This window comes from Hipposideros armiger, unplaced genomic scaffold, assembly GCF_001890085.2.
Source record: "Hipposideros armiger isolate ML-2016 unplaced genomic scaffold, ASM189008v1 scaffold_1002, whole genome shotgun sequence".
Classification (NCBI taxonomy): Eukaryota; Metazoa; Chordata; class Mammalia; order Chiroptera; family Hipposideridae; genus Hipposideros; species Hipposideros armiger.
Window position 1 is genome coordinate 474659 of NW_017732352.1, and position 23581 is coordinate 498239.

Sequence of the window (23581 nt, forward strand, 5' to 3'; positions counted from 1 at the left end):
CCGTGGCTATTCGTGGTCTTTTTTGGTTCCATATAAATTTTTGGATTATATTTTCTATTTCTGAGAAAAATGCCCTAGGTAGGGTTGTTACTTTGTGAGGGTGAAAAGGGTAACTATTGCATTGTTCTGTACACCTGAAACTAACAATAAATAAATAAATTTAAAAAAAAATAGAAAACAAGTTAGAAACAACTACGAAGATGGTAGATTTAAATCCAACCATGTCAATAATTACACTAAATATAAATGGTTTGAGCACCTCAAATGAAGGGCAGAAATTCTCAGGTTGGGGGGAAGAAGAGAGGCAACACCCAACTACAAGTTGCATAAAAGAAACCTATTTTAAATATAACGTAGGTTAAAAGTAAATGGATTAAAAAAAAAGATATACCGTATAAACACTAGTAAAAAGAAATCCACAGTGGCTTATTAATGTCAGACAAAGGAGAAGTCAGAACAAGGAACGTTAATTCACTCAAAATTGATCATCGACTTAAATGTGAGAACAAGAACTACAAAACTTCTGGAAAAAACATAGGGAACCTATGACTTAGGGTTAGGTGAAGATTTCTTAAAACACAAAAAAAGCACAAACCAGAGAAGAAAATTTTTATTTAAAATTGAAAACTTCTGCTTTTTGAAAATCAGTTAAGAAAAATGAAAAGAGGTCAAGTGAGGTGAGCTCGAGTAACCAGAAATCAAGTTTAGTAAGGAACAGCAGAGGAATTGCAATTCGGGACACGTAAGCTGCAGTGAACTACAAGAGTTTGTTGAAGGTTTAGGTCAGGTGGCTTTAACAGGCAAAGAGGACAAAAGGGGGAAGTCCAGTTAGGAGCCATACAGCAAGTTCACTGGCTCAAAGATGGGGAGAGATTCTTGGTGGATGCTCACTGGTCAGAAGATAAGTTTTGATCTGTAAATCAGGCATGCGAGGGACATCAGTCTCTCAGTCTTTTAGTTTAATTTTTCTAAGGGCACATGCATGAGATTCTCCATTTCATAACCTTCTATTCCATTTTAGATTGAAATCCTTTCATGTTTCCCCCTTTTGAGTAAGACCTTTCACTGATCAACCTTATTGCTTGTGTATTTTGTTTAGTCAGAGATGCCATCAGTCGTAAGTGGATTATATGTCCTTTAGAGCTGAGAAGAACCATCCTCAGATATCCTATCTCATGGAGGAGGGAAATGGAAAGTGATTTTGGCCTCATTTGAACAACAAAAAGATCAAGGAATGAGAAATTTTAGTCATGCTCCTCTATGGTGGTCAGTTTGGTTTCTATGGTCAATTGAGCCTCAGGATAAGCCTTGGAAAGGAAAAGAACTTCATTTTATACATACGTCTGGGAGAAGACATGTGCCTGTTGACATAAAACAGTAGAAATTTAACAAGTGAGTTATACCTAGGGTGAAGTCCAATTATAGCTACTGGCTGGAATAAACTCAACCAGTTTCCTTAGCTACATATATTTAATTGGTTGAAAATGTCCCAAGTCCCTGGGGCTTGGCTTATTTCAGTTAACAGTTTGGTATTGTTTTCATTATTTTTAGTTCTTGCATTACTTTTCCCAATCTGTTTAACGTAAAACAGCATTCTTCCCTAAGGAGGGCACAGGTTCCTCCCTGTTTTACAGTGAAGAAGTTTAGGGCTCTGTGGTTTTGTAGGACTATTCAGTAAGCTGTCTATTTGAGTTTGTTGATATTCAGAAGCATTAAAGGTAGTAGCCATGATTACAGAGAGGTTCTGAATTGGTCTTTCAAGTTCTGTTACTCCAACCCAAGGAAAAGAGGCTTGGGTGAAGGCACACCCAAATCCATTTCTATCTATGGGGTTATTTGGGGGTATCCATCCAAAATTATACCTATCCCAGCTTTGATGCACTCTTCTAAGTTGGTAGGAGGAATAACCCAGATTGGGTACATTGGCAGTGAGAGGGAGGGCTTTCCTGACTTCAGCATCAGGAGAGAGCAAAAACTCCATAGCATCCTTCTATTTAAGGGAGAGTGTGGAGTCTGTTTGTTCCACACCGAAAGAAATAACAAGTGTTTTCTAAAGATAAGGCATAAGTAGGCCCTTTTGCCCAGATTTTTTTCCCCTGGAATAAAAGAGATCTCATGATCAAAAACATAGTCATTTACACATAGTGCACATGATAGCACAGTGGGAATGGTTCTAAGAACATCTTAAATCTCTACATATTTGGAGCAATAGGTGAGTTTGATTGTTGCAGGTGAGGTTCTGACAAAGGTATGGGGAATCTCCAGGAAGAAGGTAAATTGAATTTAGTTCCCACCATTCACCAGGTTTTTGATCAATTCCCCATGAAATACCATTGAAAGGAAGCACGTCTGCTTGCCATTCCCTGGTACCATTTTAGTTTTCATTACCCCACATACAGATACATTAAGGGAGGGGACATTGCAGTCTTCTTCATTCCAGCAGGGAGTGAACTCATGATAATCTGCGTCATACAGAAGTGTATAATTACAAGTGTTCAGTGGGAAGTAGCCCAGAGTTTCGCCAGTCCCATTAATGTTTTCGAAACACAAAAATTTTGGGTAAGAGTCCAGACCTGAGTGAGGGGTATTCCTTTATTGCGGGGGAGGGGACACCAAATGAAAATGCTGTAATGTCTGGTGCCAATTTACCAGAAGAGAGAATATGTACAGCCTCAAAGGTGCCAAAGGAAAATCTTGCATCTCTGCCAACAGCTTTCACCATCATTCCAAGGATAATGGCCAGGCTACCAGTTCAGGTTCATCATGAGTGTTATTAGCTCTGGTGCAAACCCAACAATAAGTAAGTCGGGTGGAATCAGAGAGCTTTTGTAAGGTGGGAACAAAGGGATGTGTTAAAACTAAACTAGAGGGTGGTAAGAAAGCCAGGAACAGGACAATCAGAACTTTAAGCATCATGATTTGGTTGTGTGATATAGAATGGGGTAAAGTGGGAGGGTACATAGGCTTGGTCGGGGTATCTTAGGAAAGCTGTCTACTTCTGGTATCATCTGCTTTAGTCCTTAGAGATTTTTAGTTTTAAGTCACCAGTTGGGGTGCAGGCTCATTCAGGTTTTGGGGCTTCTGAATGGGACATGTGAATCCAGGAGTCCACCCCTTCAAGCTTGCAGCACCGGGATTAGTCAGCAACACCTAGTAGGGGCCCTTCCAACAAGGTTGGAGGGAGTGTTTATGGAGATGTCTTTTCTAACAGACAAAGCCTGTAGACTGTGAAGTGTGGTGTTTGACATCTTCACCTCCCAGGAGCATGCTGCGTAGAAATTGTTCTACCAGTTATTCTCAATAGAATTAATTAGACCCTTGCAAAACTGAAGTATGTCCTCCTTTATTAGTTGTGGGTCAAAGGAAGCAGGGGCTAAATGCATTGGCTGTCCTGTAATTACTTCAAAGGGTGGAAAGCTTATGAATCCCAAATGGTGCAGATCTAAGATTAAGAAGAACCAGTGGTAGTACTTTTGGCAAAGGTATTTGGAGGGCTTCAACTATTTTAGCCAACAGGGTCTTGATAATTTCATTTTGTATGTTCAATCAGTTCTAAAGACTGAGGATATTAAGCACAGCAGAAATGCTGCAGAATTGACAAAGTACTTGTCCAGTAAAATGGGTTCCCCAATCACTATGAGTTTGGGGGGGTCCCCAATAGCAATAGTCTTTTCTAAAAGGACTTTAGCTACCAAAGAGGAAGTCACCTTTCTACATGAAAATCCATGGAAATGTGAAAACATGCAAACCATTACTAGAATATATTCCTATCCATGAGATAGGGGTAACTGTCTGAAATCCTTCTTGCAGACCTCAAATGGCCCACTGGGTAAATCGAAATGTCCTGAGGCAGTGCAGATAGACTTCCCTAGGTTGAATATAGGACAGGTAGAACAAGATGGGTGCTTTTGGTGGTCTTGCCAATATTTCCCTACCAATACTAATTCATAAATGTTACCATTTTCTCAGTGGACAAATGGTTTAATTCATGTATGGTGGTTAATAAGGGAAATTTTACATTGTTTTGGCAAAACCAGATTATTGGGTTCAAACCAGAGTCCCTTTTCTTCATGGTACCATTAGTCTTTGTATTTCCAATTTTGCTTTTCTCTTTCAGAGGCCATCTGTTGCACTTCCCCAGTTAGTTCCCTTAGGTCCTCCCAAGGGGGAATAGCCTTTTGGATCACAACAAAGGTTTGGCGTATGGGTCTCATAAGGGCGGCTTTTTTTTTTGCTGAAGTATTAGCGAGGTGTCTTCCTTTCATTCCTAGAGAACCAGGTTTGAAATGTCCAGGGACTTTTGATAGCTAGAGCTGCTGGCAACAATTTGACATCCAACAAATTTGGGATACAAGAACCATTCTTAATTTTATCTCCCCCGGAAGTAAGGAAACCCTGCTGCTTCCATAACATTCCAAAGACAAAGGTCACTCCAAAGGCATATCGACTATCAGTACAGATGTTGGCTATCTCGCCTTCAGCTAAAATGCACACTCAAGTGAGGGCATATAATTCAGTTCATTGGACTGAAGTGGCCTAAGCAAGGGAGCAGCCTCAATGACCTTAAAAGTAGCTGATATCTGGCACAAAATTCACCATTCTCATTTTTTAGATAACAGCCATCAGTCAACCATGAAAGATCAGCATTCACCCAGGGGTGTTCCTGTAAGTCATCACAAAGGCTCAACAGCTGATCCATCACAGTCAGACAGCCTGGGGGAATTTCATCAGTAGCGGAGAGAGTAAGGTAGCAGAGCCGAGACTGTAACAGTGAAGACGAGTGATACAAGGGGCAGTTAGGAAGAGGAATTCATAGGAGGTAAGACAGCTTGCTGACAGGTGTCGAGTGTGGTGTAAATTTAAGAGAACTTCAACACGGTGAGGCACAAAGATGGTCAAGGGGGATCAGTAGCCTATACTAAAAGAACAGTAGCAGGTCTAGTTTGAAGGGGGGTATCCTAATGCCACGGGATCTAACTGTTGGGTGTAGTACCCTAGAGGTCAGTGATATCCCCCATGGTCTTGGTTAAGTACTCCAAGGGCATTCAGCTCCTTCTCAAATATAAAAAGGAAACAAGATAGCTGATAATTTAGGTATCCAAGGGTAGGTGGATTTATTAAGCTTTCCTTCAACGCCCTAAAGGCCAAGCTACCTTGTCATCCCAAACAATGGGGTCAGGTTTGGTGTTCTTTATTAAGGTATGTGGGGGATGAGCCATTACGGAGAAATTTGGAATCCAATTACAACAATAACTAGCTAGTCCAAGAAAACCACATAACTGATGTTTGGTTTTGGGGTCTGGAAAGTTTAAAATGCCTTGAAGAGCCAGCTGCTAGGTGAAGATCAGGCGCTAGGTGTAATCCCTGTCCTGAGATTAAATGTTCTGAATATCAAACCTGAGTTTAGACAAATAGTAATTTCTCCTTCAAAGACCTTGTTTCCCTTAATGGCTAAGATTTTCAACAAGTGAATACTGCTTTTTGTGTGTGTGTGAGAGGAATCTTGGGACGGCAAGCAAGGAAGTAAATCATCCACATATTACAGTAAGGTAGAGCCTCCAGAGAATTTTATGTCTTGTAAATCAGATGTTAAAATTTGTGAGAAGAAGGACTCTCAGTAAAGCCCTGAGGCATGTCTGTCCAGGTATATTGTTGTCCTTCCCAGGCAAAGGCTAAAAGGTATTGACTATCTCTATCAACAGGGATACTAAAAAAATGCACTGCCTAAGTTAACCAGAGTGAAAAAGTTGCTTTCAGTAGGGATGGATGCCAACACCACTGGGATTAGAGATGACAGGGTGGAGGGGAATTACAATGTTATTGTCCTAAGGTCTTGGACAAATCTCCATTCTTGGCCATTGGGCTTTTTAATGGGTAAAACAGGGATATTACAAGGGCTAGTATGAAGGATAGTGAGTCCTTGGGCTTTATGGTCCTCTAAAATAAGCCTTATGCCCTGCAAGACTTCTTTATTTATAGGATAGTGATTTATTCTTGGGAGAGGGGCACTATGAATTCTGCCTGTGTCTATTGAGGGTTTTGCCCCAAAATTGGGGGGGGGGTACCAGGTTTAAAAGTGGGGATGATTCCAAAGTTTGGACTTCCTTGGTTTGTTGAATGCAAGTAAAGGCAAAAAGGTTGAATTTTCCTGAGTGTTGGATTTGAACTCAAGGACTATTTCCTTCTTTTGAAAGAAAAAAAATGACAGTATTGTATTTCACCAGGAAATCTCATCCTAATAAATGTATAGGAGCCAATTACTGAGGGAAATGGGTGTTTGTGTGCAAAGGTCCCAGACAAAAAGATGGCTTAGAAACAGGGACATGTTGTGGTTTATTTAATACCCCCACTATTTGAACTTATGTATTACCACATGGAAGGGACTATTTAATTGTAGTGGGGTTGAACACTGATAAAGTAGCTCCTGTGTCAATACTGCAAGGAGTTCAACCCCAATCTGGAGACAGCAGTTTGCCCTAGTCTATTAAACTGCAGAAAGGGGAATAGTCCCGATGTGTCCTCAGAGTCCCATCATTGGGGTGGATTTGGCTGTTGGTTCTTGGAAAGTTGTGATTGTTCTGATCTCAATTTGTCACAATCCTTGTTCCAATGGCCAGGTTTTTTTTAAATAATGATACAGCCCTATAGGATGGATTTGTTTTGGTGTTTCCATCTGTTAGCGTTAGAGATTCAAAATATTAGCTGTCTTTTTTCTGGTGTCACCTTCTAGGGTGCAAGCTAATTGATTAGCCAGATTGACAAGGTTAGGAAACAGCCCTTTAGGTCATTTATGAAGACGGAATTAAAAGCTACCTGGGTGGATTCAACATCTACAGGGAGTCCAGAATTTTCTTTGAAAACAATTTGGAGTCTGCTGTAATAGTCATGAATAGGTTTTGCAGGCTTTGCATGCATGCCTGAATTTTATTCCAGTCCATGGGTTTGGGGAAGGCTCTAGGGATGGCTTCGTGTAGCCTTTTGACTATATCACAAACTTGACCATATGAAAGAGCTGGTGGTTTGTTTAGTTTAAACCCTAGTGATTGTTTGAGGTTTTCCTAACCATCAGTTTTAATCCAGTGTTGGGCTTGACCCTCTCTGACAAGCATGTGGACTAACTGACAGAGATTGGAGACACCAGGTTGGTAAATCCGTGTTACAATATTGAATTCCTCAGCAAATCTATGGGGATCCTCAGTTACCTTGGGAAAATTCTTAATTATAGCCCTAAGTTCAGCCTTTGTTTAATGAGGCATAAGAAATCTAGAGTGATCTAGTAGGATATTCAGGTCTCATTCTGAAAGGGAAGATTTTAATTGGCTTGGTTGGTGAGGTTCCAGTAATAGGAAAGAAAGGAACTTCAGATAGGGAGAGGTTAGAAAGAGCCAAAGAGAGATATAGAGAGGTGGGGAAGTGGGATTAGCAGGGACCTTGGTTAGCACCAAGGAAGAGGCCTGTGGCTTTGTTTTTATCCATACTTAGTTGTTTATTTGCTTCAGTCAATTTGGAAAGGGTATTTTCTAAGGAGGCAATTTAGAATCTAGAACATGTTTAGAAGCCTCCACATACCAATTAAAATCCCATTCAAAGTGTTTAATTTTGTAGCCAGTCTTCTAATTTAGTTCAGGGAAAAACAAGTTAGGGGCCCATCAAAGGTCTCCATAATGGCCACTGGAGTTCTAAGTTATCCTTAGTAAGATTGGTCCATTTAGTTAAAAATGCGCATGAGGAAGGAGAGACATAATTTTTGAACATAAAACTAGCCAGGAGCCGGCCGAGTGGCTCAGTTGGTTAAGAGTGCGAGCTCTGAGCAACAGGGTCGTCGGTTCGAGTCCCACATGAGCCAGTGAGCTGTGGCCGAGCTGAGCTGCCAACAGGTGGCAGGATGGCTCAGCTGGTGAGAGCACATGCTCCTAATAACAAGGTTGCCAGCTGGACTCCTGCATGGGATGGTGGGCTACACCCACCCACAACTAAGATTGAACATAGCCCCTTGAGCTGAGCTGCCAAAAGGCGGCCAGATGGCGATTGGACTTGGAGCCGAGTTAGTTGTGCCCTCCACAACTGAAGGGCACAACTGAAGGACAACAACTTGGCTGCTCCCCTCCCCCAATTACCCAACACTGTTCCCCTTCCTCAATTCTCCAAAAAAAACCCAAAAAACAAACAAACCAAAAAATTGGCCAGGGTTCTCTAAGGGGGGCCACCCTTAGGACATTTGGATGACTGAGGCCCCATTATCAGAAACAAAAGAGTACTCACCAGGACAATTTGTCCCTATACACAACCAGAATAACATCAGAGACCTTGGCCAAAAGGAGGGAGCCCGAGCTCTGAGAAGAGGCTTACCAAACCAAAAGTTACAGTGACTCGTGGAAGCTAAGAGCACAAAGGACTCAAGTGTGGGTACTTCACTCAATTCCAAAGGTTGTCATTTCTTGGTGATCAGCTCTTTCAGATCCCACCTCTGATGCAATGTAATGTCGACCTAAAAACAAAATCGGTAAACTGAGTCAAGCTTCAATTAGCAGAAATTGAGTTTATTCAAGAATAGCACAGGAATTGCAATTCTGGACATGCAAACTGCAGAGAACTACAGGGCAAGTCTGTTGAAGGTGTAGGTCAGGTTGCTTTCATAGGCAAGGAGTACAAAAGGGGAAAGTCCAGTTAGGGTCCATTTAGCGAGTTCACTGGTTCAAAGATGGAGAGAGATTCTTAGCAAATACTTATTGGTCAGATGATAGGCTTCAATCTTCTGTTAATCAGACATATACAGGAAATCAATCTTTCAGTCTTTAAGTTTTGTTTTTCTGAGGGCGCATGCATAAGATTCTCCACTTCATACCTTCAGTTCCATTTTAGATTAAAATTCTTGCACAGTTTTATCCATAACAAGTCTGAAGAATGTGTGAGTGAACCAAAGGAGGATGTACAACAGACACTTGGATACATTAGTCTACAACTCAGAGCGGAAAGTATGTGATTGGGTCTATAGACTATAGGAGTTGGACAGTAGTTAAAAACTAGGAAAGTGGACAAGTCTCCTGAAGGGGAATTATACAGAATGATATAAAACGGCAGGTCAAGAATGAAACCCTAGGGCCGGCCTAGTGACGTGTTGGTTAGGAGTTGGCTTGGGATGCCAGCTCTGAGCAGCAGGCCCTGGTTCGGATCCCACATGAGGGTCAGTGACACTGCGCCCTCTACAGCTAAGATGTTGAACAACAGCTCGACCAGGAGCTAGGCTGCTGTGAGTTGTTGGCAACAACGTAGGCTGCAGTGGGGCTGGCCAGCAGTGGGCGTGAGCTTTCGTGAGCTGCCGTGAATGGTGCCCAATGGCCGGCGAGTGACTGCCTCACTCGGGAAGAGCGCAATTATGGTACCAACATGGGCCAGTGAAGCAACGTCCTCCACAACTAGACTGAAGAACAAAAGGACAGCAACTTGTCTGTTCCTCTTCCCCAATTCCCCAATAAAATCTTAAAAAAAACAAACCTCTAGAATACCATGTTTAAGGAATGAGCAGAGGAGCAATAAAAGACTATCAAGTAGACCGCCCCCCCCCAAAAAAGAATTGGAAGAAAACCAAAATAGTGGCCCAAAACAGCTATATTAACTGACTGTTAATATCTAGGTTCCTATACCAGTCTCTTTACATGCATGGTTTCATTTAACCCTACCGATAACCCTAAAAGATGGTCTTTTTATTATTGCTTTTTAGATGTGAAAACTGAAGCTTAATAGGTATTGCATGCTAGTTAAGAAAATGGGTATATGGCCAGACTGTTAGGGTTCAATTCCTGGCTTCATTAGCTATGCATTTCAGCTTCTTATTCTTTAAAGAGGGGATAAAAGTTCCAACCCCACAGGTTTATTACAAGGAATAAATTAATTCACGTTAAATGCACAGAATGACTACAATAGTGTCAAATGATAAACCTATAGAATAAACTATGAGATATAAATTCTAATATATGATATATATCCCAATATATATATATATATCCCATGCTGTTAATTATAACAGATATAGATATATAGATATAGATATAGTGGACTAGATACTTCCAAGGTGAATTCACAGAATGAAATGTTCCCCCAAAATGTCACCAAACAGAAAGAGGCTTTAACATATTATTAATTCTTTAAATTTCTGCTGTTAACCAATGATTGAAATAAGATTAAGGCAGAATGAGGCTTCCTGACACTAGATAGCTTATAATCATGTCAACATCTCTCTCATATAAATAAGGCAATATTTTATAAATATTTATAAATTGATAGTTAAAGATACTTTTTTTTTACATTTTAAAGTAGAGTTACTATTTAATATTCCAAATTAGGTGAATATCCAAAAGGGATCTGCTGAAATAGAAATCAAAACAGTGGTAAAACTCTTAAAAATAAATATTTACAGCTTTATACTCATGTAAAGATACAGTAGGACAGACAAGTTCTCTTAACCACTTTGTGCCATATCCTGGGAAGATCAAAATCTAGTTAAGTTCTAAACTCATTTCCTCTCTTCTGAACATAGTGAAAGATCCTGATATCAGAGAAATAACCAACAAAAGGCATAACTCTTGAACTATCATGCAAAAGCCGGATATTAAGAGGAAGAAATTTTCACACTTACTTTACAGATCTGATGTGAAGGACAAAAACGACTGGAAATAATATACTGTCAATTGTTAGTTTACTAAACATATGAAAATGCTTAGCTTAGATCACACTGTCTTTAAAAAATTGCCTGACTTGCCCTTGGCATTGTTTACTACTGCCATCTAGCAACAGGTCCAAAAATTAGAGAATGGCAAAAAAATCAGACTTAACTACAAACAGAAAGATGCTTAACTTAGGAATTATTTAAATTTCTGCTATTAACCATGATAATTGAAATGGAACTGAATTTTTCTTAGTTGTTCTTTTCCTCTCTTCCCCTGGCAACAAATTATTATCTCTATGTGAACTCCTAGATTTTATCCTCAACCCTGATCTTTCTCCAATATTCCAATCCCATATTTCTAATGTCTGCCCAGACCCCTACCTCTGAACATGCTGCCAAAACTTCAAATTAAATATACCCAAAATAAAACTCAAATTCTTCATCTCTTTTAACTACACAATCTTCTCAGTCATCTAGCCTCAAAATTTCAGAATCGTCTTTGTTTAAAGGGAGACAAAGACAAGATTCAACTAAGCTAATAAATGCTACCTTGAATATCACCCTTCACATCTATCTCCTCACTGTTAGCCCTGCCATTATTCTCCTTTGGTTTTTCATTACCTCTCATCTGCAACTATACTAACCTCCTACATGCCTGACACAGAGCAGGACAGAAAATACTTGATTTAACATCTGATTCCTGGGCAAAGATGACAAGAACAGGACAAAATCTTACTTCCCACATGAGAAACATCATATTAAAGAGTTTTGTTATTAGAAACTAATTTCATTGTTGTAAAAAAACAGACATTCAGCGTGACACTAAATGAAAAATAAAAGCAAATATATGATTTCACAAATAGTAATAGTTCTTAAGTACAAAAACAAAATGCTTACGTTTTATAAAGTATCATATACATTCTGTTGTATATGGGCTACAGATATTTGAATATGTGAATTACACACTATTTTATAGCAACCTCAGGCTTATCAATATTTTAATGGGTAAAATTATTTTTCCCACAATAAAACTGCAAAAAGGGTTGCTATTCTCTCCAAGAATCCTACATCGTTTTCTTGAGTTATCTAGATCCTACCCATGCTTCAAGATCTAGCTCTAATGCTACTAGCACTACAAAATCTTTCTTAACCCAGCCTAAAGTAAGTTTCTACTTCCTCTGAATGCCAAAATATTGTGTTATTCATACAGCAACAATCATATACTAAATATGTATATTAAAATGTTAGTTATCTCTAGTTATGTTTTACATATTTATATTTGTTTCTCCCCACTGTATAAACTTCTTAAGGATAGGAACCATGTTCACTAATTCTCTAATATCAATCCACTACCAACCTACCTCACAAAATTGTACTTCCAGTGAGAGGAGTGTAAAAATACAAACACATCCAAAATAAACTCAACAGAGGAAGACAAAAGGGCAAAGATAAGAAACTACACATATATGGAAAACAATGTCAAAGACAGGAAGACAGACACACACACACACACACACACACACACACACTCCCACCGAAGCCTTAGAAGCAGCTATCCCTTTTCTGGAGAAAGCAAAGTTCCTACATAAGAAATAATTCAATTAATAACAACATTGATGCAATATCCATAACCACAGCTTTGACAAGGTTAATTTACTCCAAACTCCTAAGTCATAGATAGCACCCTGAAGGCATAACTGAGGAAGCTAAGGAAAGGGTTAGGATTTGGGAACATCACCTTACCATCTTACACAGAACCCTATATGCAGAAAGCATTCAATAAACACCTGCTGGTTCAAATGTAATTTAATAGCCAGTCCTATACATACACCCAAATTCCAGAATTAAACAATATGTTCAAAATGCCCTTCTTTCAGAAAATACCTTAGAGAACCAAATTATCTCAAATTTCCTGCAAATAATTTACTGCAAGTAATGAAGTAAATACTATGTGCTTTGCTTATACGATACAAACATGTTTTTGATGCCAAAAAAGATACTTCTACATTTTAATCATTCAAGATTTTCAAAAATAACCCAATGATTCATAAATTGTATTCCTCCTATTTTTAGAATGGCTCAGGGGATTTGTGTGACTCACAAACTCCTTTCCCATTTCCTAAGAAAAACTTCAATTTGATTTTACAATCTCAGGAAAAAAAGGTAAAAGTTTGGAGAGAATAAAATAGCTTCATAAAAACATTTTTTTTCTGTGCTACATTAAATACAAATTTATGATATGGCTAAAGAAATCAGAACTTAAAAAAAAACTAACCAGTATAAAAATTTAGCTTTAATATCCAGTCTTTCTTGAAAAGAGATGCCCGTGGTTACTCAGCTTTAGGTCTGAGTAACACAGGGCTAAAGGAAGGATTCATGAAGAAAGAAAGGCAAGGGCTTTGACAGAATCGGAACCAAGACAGAAATGTGTGCTCTAACACACAGCCAAGAACTGGAAACACAATGGGAAATGAAGGAACCAGTGTCTGGGCTGGACCTACTCAATACAGCAAGCTAAAGAGGTGTTATTGTAGAAAAGGAGGCAGTGTTTTTAAAGGAAAAGATCTGCACTAGAAGTGAGGGAAGATTACTTTTTTTTTTTTTTGCATGTGACCTTCAGTAAATCACAGATCCGATTTGAATCTTGGTTTCCTCGTATTTCCACTTGTTCTACAATAATTACTGGTTCTTATGTGTGCACCAATGATATAACAGTAACTAAGATAAACTGAATACTTGCTATATGCCAGGAACTGTTCTAAGTGCTTTATATGCATTTTATCACACTTAACCTTTTGGACAGCCCTATAAAGTAGGTACATTTACATCCCCCATTTTATAATTAGGAAAGTGAGGCTTAGAAAAAGCAGATGATTTGCCAAAGGTCACTCGACTCACAAATGCATAGTGGGGACTGGAATTCAAATATGACTCAAGAACGCACATTCTTAAATGCTTTCTTACAGTGACTCTCAAATGATATAAAGGACATATTTTACAAAGCATTTTAAAGTGGCCATTCAAATGTAAAGTGGTGCTACTATAATTCTTATTTGCATTAACTGAAATGAATCATTAATCAAACAATAAGCAGCACACAGTTGAAATATTTAAAACATATATATGTGGAACGTCTTAATACTATGAAAGATTTTTATTTTTTTTTCTTAACCTGAGCCATCCTGCTACCTGTTGGCAGCTCAGCGGCTGCTCAGCTTGAGCCGGGACTCGAACTGCTGTTGCTCAGAGCTCAAACTCTTGAGCGAGCTCTTAACCAACTGAGCCACTCGGCCGGCCCGAAAGATTTTTCTTTTAAGATGATGGCAATATCAATGATGTGAAGTCCAGTGCAAATTTTGGTTCCTGCGCCAAGTATTTACAGTCTTAAAGATAAGATTTAAAATAATATCGGCTATAAGATGCAATAAACTTAAAATATAAGCTATCACCTAGAGCTTTTTCTCTTCTAGCCATTATTTCACATTAATACTTCATGCAGGATAGCTCAGCTAAAAAAAAAAATATATATATATATATATATACATATATATATATACACACACACATATATACACACACACACACACACACATATATATATATATATATATATACATACTTCATGATATAGAATAAAATCAATGAGGAAGGAATTTATTTAACAGTGTTTGTCAGGCACTGTTTTAATACTTCACAAAATTCTTATAACATCCTATAGTACTTATAATTATCCCATTTCACAGATGGGAAATTGAAGCACAGAATGGTTACATGTAAACAGCTCAAGATCACAGAGCTTAAGTAATTGGAGCCTGTACTCAATTCAGGCAGTTTGATTTAAGAATTTGTGCCCCTAATCATTAGCTCTATGATAATTCAAGGAATGGTGAAATCCTTTTAAAAGCTAGTAAGAAGTAATAAAGATCAGGATGAATGTTCACAAAGAGAACAGAAACAGCTGTCACGTCAGTATACATACTAACACTAAGGAACGTGTAAAAGAAGTATCTTAACTGACATGATAAAGAGACTAATCTAAATTATCAGGAAAACTGTTTTCATTACAGTGGCACAACAAGCTTATTAGTCTTTGGAAGAGGAGGTTTCTTTTAATTGTCCTATAAAATTGTATTGTAAAGCAAAATGAAATTTTGACACTAATATTACTTAACACTAATATTAACTTCAAAGACTTGATAGACAAGATTTTCATTTTTTGGTTCAGTCAACTTATGAAGAGGCAACAACTGTGGTAAACTTAAAACAAACAAACAAAAACCCACATAACTAGTGGAGTCCACAACAGAATGTGAAATTTGAAAGCTTTTAAGATACAATAGATATTTAATGTAACCTTTTATTTTGTGTTTATAAAAGAATCACATTTTGCAAAAGATTACAATATTTGTCATTTCATCTGATTCTCACAACTATGAGAGTTAAGTAGGACATGTACTATTATTCTTATTTTACAAATAAGTAAAGCAAAACTCAGCAAAGTTAAATATTTTGCATCATCTAGATAGCTCCATCCTGTGATTCCAAGTGCTCCTTCTATCATGTTGCCAACAGTTTTACGCTTTATACTTTTCAAGCTGTGTCATAAAGATTAATGCTTAGACCAGGAAATTTGGAAAATACAGTAGAACACAAAGTTTTATGATCTTAAAAAATTTTTTTAAGTTTTGCTAAAAATCTCTTTATTGTATTATATACAATTTATCCAGCTAAAATGAACCAGTTAAATCAGAGGAACCCAAGAAAAACCTGCATTTACTAAAGCAAAGAGAATCCAATTTTAAGTGCTAAACTGTGAAATAACGTGACCCTACAATAGCACCATTTTTCAAGGCTTAAAAAAAAAAATCACTTCTAACAAGATTCATCTCAATCACTGAAGTTTATTCTAAACCAAATAAGGCAACTTATAAGATCAAATGATTCTGCATCATGATGGGGAAACCTAAGAAACATTTTAGTCACTGAGAAATGCTAGCTTCCCCAAAATTATCAGCTTCAAAGATAGTTTTTTTAAAATGTCATTCCTCTATATTTATTTCACCTAGATTACTACCAAACCAAGGACTAGAGAGGACTGGTGAACCAAATGGGAACATTTAACAAATAAGTGAAATAATTTAATAGACTACTGGGAGAAATTTTTTTATCAGTTATATAATTAATCTTCCAAAATAGTCCAATAAACTATAAGTGCACAAAAATAAAAACTTTGCAGCATATAAACTGCATACTATACCCTCACATCCCAAAGCTAGGTGGTAGACTGCACATATTGGGCTTGCAAAGATGGCCTAAAACTAGTTTCAATCATTAGTTTGACACCCATTTTGAGGGAATAAAAGCACCAAAGTGAAGAGGCTGAAAAAAGAATTTCTTTGGAAGAAGTTATTTGTGGAAAAATATTGTGGAATTGTTTTCCTTGTTCCCACTTTACCATGCATGAGTAGCTCAAACACAGAGCCCTTAAACTGGTCCCCTGTAGTGTTGATACAGGATTCATGACTAGAAAAGCCTAAGAGACTGTGGTTGGCTACCTGTTCAAATAAAACAAAGAAAAATGGCTGCATTGTACTGTTTTTGGCCTGTATACACACACTCTGTCAGGGCAAGGGATGTGAGGCATTTCCCTGTGGATCTGACGATAGCACAGGTATGGAGACAGCTTAAAAAGGACTTTGTCCAACAGGGTTATCTAGAGAGGCATTTGGATGCCAATGGAGAGTTCAGAGGATGAAGAAACTAAAAGCTGGAAACTAAGGGCTGAAGATAAGCCTTAAGAAGCTGGCTAGAGGTATTGCCTATTACAGCAGATTGCTAACTAACCAGATCATCAGCTAAGCACATAACTAGACTAGTGAGGGGTGACAGAGCTCTAGCCAAAGAAATGTGAGAAAAAGTAATGTAGGCCTGAGCCATAGAAATGTCCCACATGTACTTCTCCTTGCCCTTTCCTTTTCTAACTCCATGCAAAAAGCAGAGACCTTTACTAAATAGTTATTATACACCGAATGCCTACTTAGAGCTGTTTTCTTCAGACATTATCTTATTCCAATGATTGGATGGTAACAAACCCAACTGATCAGATCCTGTTTCCTGAGAATTATGAATTCCAGCCAGACAGGAGTGGGCAACAGAAGGTTATCTTCTTCTGAAGATATGACAAAAAANTATATATATATATATATAAATTTGAATGAGTGGTAAAAAAAATGTATTGAGAAGTATGTAATCAAAAAACCTTGGAGGTGTTAAAGAAAAATTATTCCTGACACTTGTTAAAGACAGTAAATCAGACTTTATTCAAGGGGGCCATGGTGGTGGTTTTCTTTTAATTGGGTAGTTGAGGGAGGGAACAGCATTGGGGAGTCAGGGAAGGGGAACAGACAAGTTGCTGTCCTTTGGTTCTTCAGGCTAATTGTGGAGGACGTCGCTTCACTGGCCCATGTTGGTGTTACCATTGTGCTCTTCCCGGGTGAGGTAGTCACTTGCCGGCCATTGGACGGCCACTCATGGAGCTCACGGCAGCTCACTGCAGCTTCACTGCAGCCTACGCCATCGCCTGCGACTCACAGCAGCCCAGCTTCAGATGAGCTGTTCTCCATCTTAGCTGTAGAGGGCGCAGCATCACTGGCCCTCATGTGGGATCCGAACCAGGGCCCTGCTGCTCAGAGCTGGCATCCCAAGCCAACTCCTAATCAGCACACCACTTGGCCAGAACTGGGTTCTTAATAGGGGTGAGAAATTGGGCTCAACTTTGAATACAACAGGATTCGTAAAGTAGTCTAGGGTAATAAGACATCACCTAGGGGATAATGTAGGATAAGGAATCCAATCAGATATCAAGGGAGAGGGATTCTGGTTAAACTGACTTAGCAGGATTCTTGCTAGAACTGGACACTACAAGGAAAGACATGGGAGCCCAAGGTCAGGTCTAGTAAAAAAGAGAACACATATATGTACACACACACACACACACACACACACACACTCCTATATACACAAAAATACTTGTATTTGCTGTTATTAAAATATAAAGTCCAAATTAACATATAACATACTACTACTTGGAAATACTCATGCTCAGTCACTGTATCAGAGCTCAACCAGAGAAATAGAACCAATGGGAGATACATATTAAGGAATTTTTTGCAAGGAATTGATTTACCAAATTGTGGGGACTGGCTAGGGGTCAAGCCTGAAATCTGTGTAGCAGGCTGTCAGAACAGGCAAGCTGGAACTCTCAGGCATGAGCTGAAGTTTCAGTCCACAGGCAGAAGGAAATTTCTTCTGGGAAACCTCAGTTCTACTCACAAAGCCCTTTCTTTTTTTTTTTTTTTTAAAGATTTTTATTGGGGAATTGGGATGGGAACAGTGCTNCAGAGTCTTTATCTGGTTGCTTACATGGCTTCCTTATAATGAATCCCCACCATCTGAGATGATGCTTCTTAAACTGGAGAACACATACTTATGACTATAGAAAACTGGCTATTATAAGAAGCAGATCGTGGGCGGCCAGTTGGCTCAGTTCGTTAGAGCACAGTGCTCATAACATCAAGGTTGCCGGTGCGATCCCTGCATGGGCCACTGAAGCTGCGCCCTCCACAACTAGATTGAAACAACTACTTGACTTGGAGCGGATGTGTCCTAGAAAAAGATAGTTCCTTAACAAAAAAAAATTTTTAAAGCAGATCGTAAACAGTATTTATTGAAAAAAGTCACCTATAAGTAGACCGGCACAGTTCAAATCTGTGTTACTCAGGGGTCAGTTGCACACCCTCTCAACAGCTTAGCACTGATCTGCACACAACTGGTCCTAAAATATTGAACTAAATTAATATGAATAACACTCCAAAAATATAGAAATTCTCTTGTTTTCAATTATGGTCTTTGCTATCAAGTAAATGGAAAAATCTTAAATATGTAGAACTCATGGGACAGCATCATAGGGAAAAGGAAAATAAGCATTATCTTCAGTCTTATTTGTAACTGATAGAAGTTGCAAGGAAAAATGTCATGATTTTAGGTTAAAACAAAGATACAACTTAAAAACTGCATGGGGCCAGCCGAGTGGTGCAGTTGGTTAAGAGTTGGCTTGGGAGCACAAGCTCTGAGCAGCAGGGCCACCAGTTCAGATCCCACATTAGGGCCAGTGACGCTGTGCCCTCTACAGCTAAGATGGTGAACAACAGCTCAACCTGGAGCTGGGCTGCAGTGAGTGGCAGATGGTGTAGGCTGCAGCCCCTGTGGCAGTGGACTGCTGTGAGCCGCTGTGAGCCGCCGTGAGTGGCCGTCCAATGGCCGGCAACTGATCTGCCTCAGCCGGGAAGAGAGCAATGATCACAATACCAACATGGGCCAGTGAAGCGACGTCCTCCACAACTAGACTGAAGAGCAAAAGGACAGCAACTTGTCTGTTCCCCTTCCCCGATTCCCCAATAAAATCTTTAAAAAAAAAACACAAAAAACTGCATGGATAACAATACAAGGTAAAAGAACTCACAAAAGCATGTGGGCTGATCTACTTTTGCTTTATGCCATTTACAGCAGCCTAAGTTATGAATATAACCAGACAAGCAAGACTTGTGCACTTAAAGGAATACTGTCCTGAACCCCAGGTAAGTAGGACACATAGGCTTAAGTGGTACTAGGACGCCTGTTACCTATATTCTTTGCACTAGGCTCAATTGATAGTCTAGCCTCCAAAGAAAGAATTTGAAAAGCAGAAACAGTCATAGTTAACATCAGTAATTTGTATTTTAAATCCATTATCTCATTCGATCCTCACAGCTCTCGGAAACTGACAAAGTTAGTAATGATTTCAATTCTCCACTTGAAGAAGCTGAGGCTGAGAGAGTGACTTCCCCAGTCAAAGGTTGGTAAATGGCTCCTACTCCGATGTCTTTCTACTAGCTCATTTTACCTCGATAATAACAATCAATCTTGGTTTTAAGTATGTTGTATTACTGTCTAAGTTATCTTGAAGTTAGCAACATTTAACAAGGAATATCACATTTATAGTTTACGTCCATGGAAAACGAATGCCACACTTAATTTGTCAAAGGCAAGCTTAAGAGAACACGTGGACTTATTAATTCAAAAGGACTCTTCGCGGGAAAATGAGAACAGTAACAGTACCTACCTCTTTAGATTGCTATGTGGATTAAATGAGATAACACACGTGAAATGCTTAACGTAATATCTGGTCTCGTAGTTCGTACTATATATCACATGACGTCTTTTCCCAAAGGAAAGTTTGCTTTCCGACCTCGAAAATTAACAAACTCAGAAGTTGGGTAGGAAAGAATGCGAAAGGACGGAGTGAGGGGCAGGGGAAAACTAGGACCTGGCTACTCTTCCTTGAACACTTGGCGAAGGGCGCTACGCTTTTCAGGAAGAATGACCCACAGGAAGGGCTAGGGGCGGCGGTGGCGCCACCAACCTAATCCGCGGGAGGCCCTCGCGGTAAGGACTGCAGGAGTTTGACAGCGACTCAGACTAAACCACCAGAAGTCCCAACACGTGGTTCCTCCTCCCGGCTCCTCCCTGTTCCCCTCAACTCCTCGTGTTAGAGGCTCAGAGATCCCGGTTTTCTAGACTCAACCGGTACTGCCGCCTCACCTCAAGAAGGCTTCCCATCCCAGAGACTCGCCCAGCCCGGCCTTGCAAAATGTACCTCAGTTATAAGCCCATAACTGGAACAGGAGAGAACACTACCTCACACACAGCGCAGAGCTGACGACCGGAACTCCACCCTCTACCCCTCTGATTGGGTAAACGCGCAAAGGAAAATGAAGAGGATTGGTCAGTAACAGAGAGGCGGGTCATAGCCCAGAGGAAGTGAAAGAGGCGGGGCGGAGAGGGACGAGGAATTGCCGGGAGCTGGCCTCTCTTCGGGTTGGATGAAAACAGGATGTCTGCGTCTGTGTCCGTACACCACCGTCCCTTACGTTACGTTAACGGAAGTTTCAACGACTCATTGGTTGTGATCTAGGGTTGAGCCTCCTGGCTGCGTGGCCAATAAAGGACAAGAATAAAGTGAGTTCCGCCTCTTCCTCCGACGATTGGGTCCTTCCGTTGACATTGGGCAACGTGAGTTCCTTGCTGCGTTTAGACGCTGGAACTTCCACTGAGCCAATCTCGGGTAGAGAATTGTTTTGGTAACGAGGAAGGTTCTACTGCAAGTAAAAAATACTTAATAGTTAGAAATGGACCCTGAAACACCCACATACGTTCAGAACTTCTAAGTAGGACTTCAGTGTTGGGACTCAAAGGAGCCAGTCCTTTACTCCCTCTTTGGTGTGGCTGTGCCATTGGTTGAAAAAGTTATCCATTTGAAGGTAGTAGCTCCCTCTCCGCCCCATGAACTCTGGTTCTGCCTTATTAACACCCGCTTGACGTTTACCGTGGTTCTGATGTGTTCCGTTGTGCTTTTTAGCTTTACACTTATCAGCACCATTAAAACCAAAGGGCACTTAGGAAAACTGGAGAGACTTAATGTATGCTTGTAAAAAATAAGCATTAGTGTTTCAAACATTTTACTACGGTGCCTGGCACTCTGCTAGGTGTTCGTAATTATAGTAATAGGGTGGATCGTAACATTTTTGGTTTGTAATTTTTTTCTGTGATAACAAAATGTTCTTTGATTTTCATATTAGTGTCCATTTGAGAATATTTGAAAAATACCCTAAATTTAGCAATTGTACATACTATATTGGCGCGGGTAGCCGCTGCTTACATAAATCAAGTGTTGATATGACATGAACCAGAACTGGCTGCTGTCTTGACAAGAAAATAGTGTTGTAGTGAAAATGCCAAACATGAACAGTTTCAGCAGGTACACACATGGTACATTATTCATGACTGTATTATGAAGTCCATTTTCAGCATTTATGAAACCAAACGTCATGTTGGTTTAAGGCAGGGTTTCCTTGCCTTTATTGAATCATGAAGTCCTTTTACTTCTTTGAGTTCATTTAATAATATTTCATCACTTTTGTGTTTAGCAAAAGTAAAAGTCAATCTATAAATACCAAAAACTGTACCTGAATGGACTTTTCTCTTTCCATAAGGTTGTTCTTATTTAACAAGTAATACAAACTTTTGTGTAAGAAAAAAACAAGGTTTGTGAACAGTAGTTCTACATTTCTAGATTAAAACTTAAGTACACTTTACAGGATTAAAGCCAATAGAAAACTGCTTTTATGGCTTGTTTTTTGGAGTTATTGCATTTTTGTTTTAAAAATTCAAATGATAATTTTTCGTGTCTTGTTTCTAAATGATGAGAGGTTTCAGGTTGTTATTTGTAAATGAAACATGGGCGATATAACTTCTTTTTATTCTTAATAAATGAAGAGCCTAATTGTGTGTAATCACCACTATATTTCTCCTTTGAATAATCTACATTGTTAGGCCCTTGCTCGTTAATAAAGACCTGAGAGGGCCGGCCGAGTGGCGCATTGGTTAAGAGCTGGCTTGGGATGCCAGAGGGCCCCGGTTCGGATCCCACATATGAGGGACAGTGACGCAACGTCCTCCACAACTAGACTGAAGAACAAAAAAATGACAGCAACTTGTCTGTTCCCCTTCCCCCAATTCCCCAACGCTATTCCCATCCCCCAATTCCCCAGTAAAAATCTTAAAAAATAAAAAAATAAAATAAAGACCTGAGAGACTGAGTTTTTCGTTCCAAAGGCTTTATTAAGCCAAGCCTGGCGACCGCCTCACTCTGCAAGAGGAGAATGGCCCCAAGGTCTTGGCAGGTGGAAGTTTTATAGGGCTTGCTTTCCGGGGTATTGGGCAAAAAGCAGAAGCAAAGCAGGTGTAAAGAAGCAAAAAGAGCTGTTAGTTCTTGTGAAATGTTCCAAGCCAGTTGTGACAAAACTACTTCTGCAAAACATTGTTAATATTTCTGTTGTAACCCATCTCTTGTAAAGCTAGGTGTTTACTGTCTATTACTACCAACCCCTGGTGTCTTAATGGGAAGTTCTGCTTAGAGTTTAGCTGAAGTATGATTTTTGATTTTTGATTTATTTTTATTTATTTATTTTTTAGCTGAGCCATCCTGCCACCTCTTGGCAGCTCAGCAGCTGCTCAGCTCGGGCCAGGACTCGAACCACCGTTGCTCAGAGCTCAAACTCTTGAGCGAGCTCTTAACCAACTGAGCCACTCGGCCGGCCCTGAAGTATGATTTTTTAAAAGTGAGTCTGTCTGGCCTAGGGTCCAGGCCAGGGTCCTCACAACATGATGTACTAAGTGAAATATATGGATACAAAAATCACCCTGAGGCAAAAAATGGAGAATTATCAGTTCAATGCTTTCCTTAACTAGCATTGTAATGGTATTTGCCCGTTGCCTCCTATTTTAAATCAATGGTCCATTGGGATATAAATTAAATTCATGTGGCTAAGAATAAAAACCATTAAAAACTGCAGGTATCAAGATGGCTGCTGTGGTTAGCAGTGCTTAGCAGAGTGATAGATCAACGGGGAGACTATATCATGAGCACAGTTGGCTGATCTGTATTTACTGTCCTTCGTGTTCACTCTTTTGGAAGCTCCCAGAGCATTCTGTTTTAAAGTGAAAAAACATAGATATTTTATTTGTTGAGAATTTAAAAATAGAAATTGAAACAGGCATCATTACTTCCTTTTAAGATCTGAACCCTGGAATCATCTTTGTACAGCATCTTTTGGGAAATAGTTTAAGGAATGACCTCAAAGTGAGATAAATACAAGATGATTCTTGAGATGCAAGAAGAGAATCATAACCCCTATTTGTATACACTTTTCAATCTCAACATTTTTCTTTCCATTTGTGTTTTTGAAATTTTATACATGGTATAGCAGTATAAACTTTTTGCAATTATATATATATATATATATATATATATATATA

The 23581-nt window shown here is 39.3% G+C and overlaps 1 protein-coding gene across 8 annotated transcripts in view; it reads right to left on the reverse strand.

Annotated features, from left to right (window-relative positions):
- The window catches only part of WDR89 (WD repeat domain 89), a 37210-nt gene extending 16749 nt beyond the window's left edge, over positions 1-20461 (reverse strand). The window contains exons 1-2 of one of the 8 annotated variants that reach the window (XM_019631484.1): positions 20402-20461; positions 8263-8488 (exon numbers count right to left, since the gene is read on the reverse strand). The gene's annotated coding sequence lies outside the window, so the exon portion shown is untranslated. Of the gene's footprint in view, positions 1-8262; positions 8489-19826; positions 20241-20305 lie in introns of those variants that run through there. The other 7 variants (XM_019631482.1, XM_019631481.1, XM_019631483.1 and 4 more) reach the window with 7 other exon arrangements.
- Positions 20462-23581: the final 3120 nt, after the last annotated feature.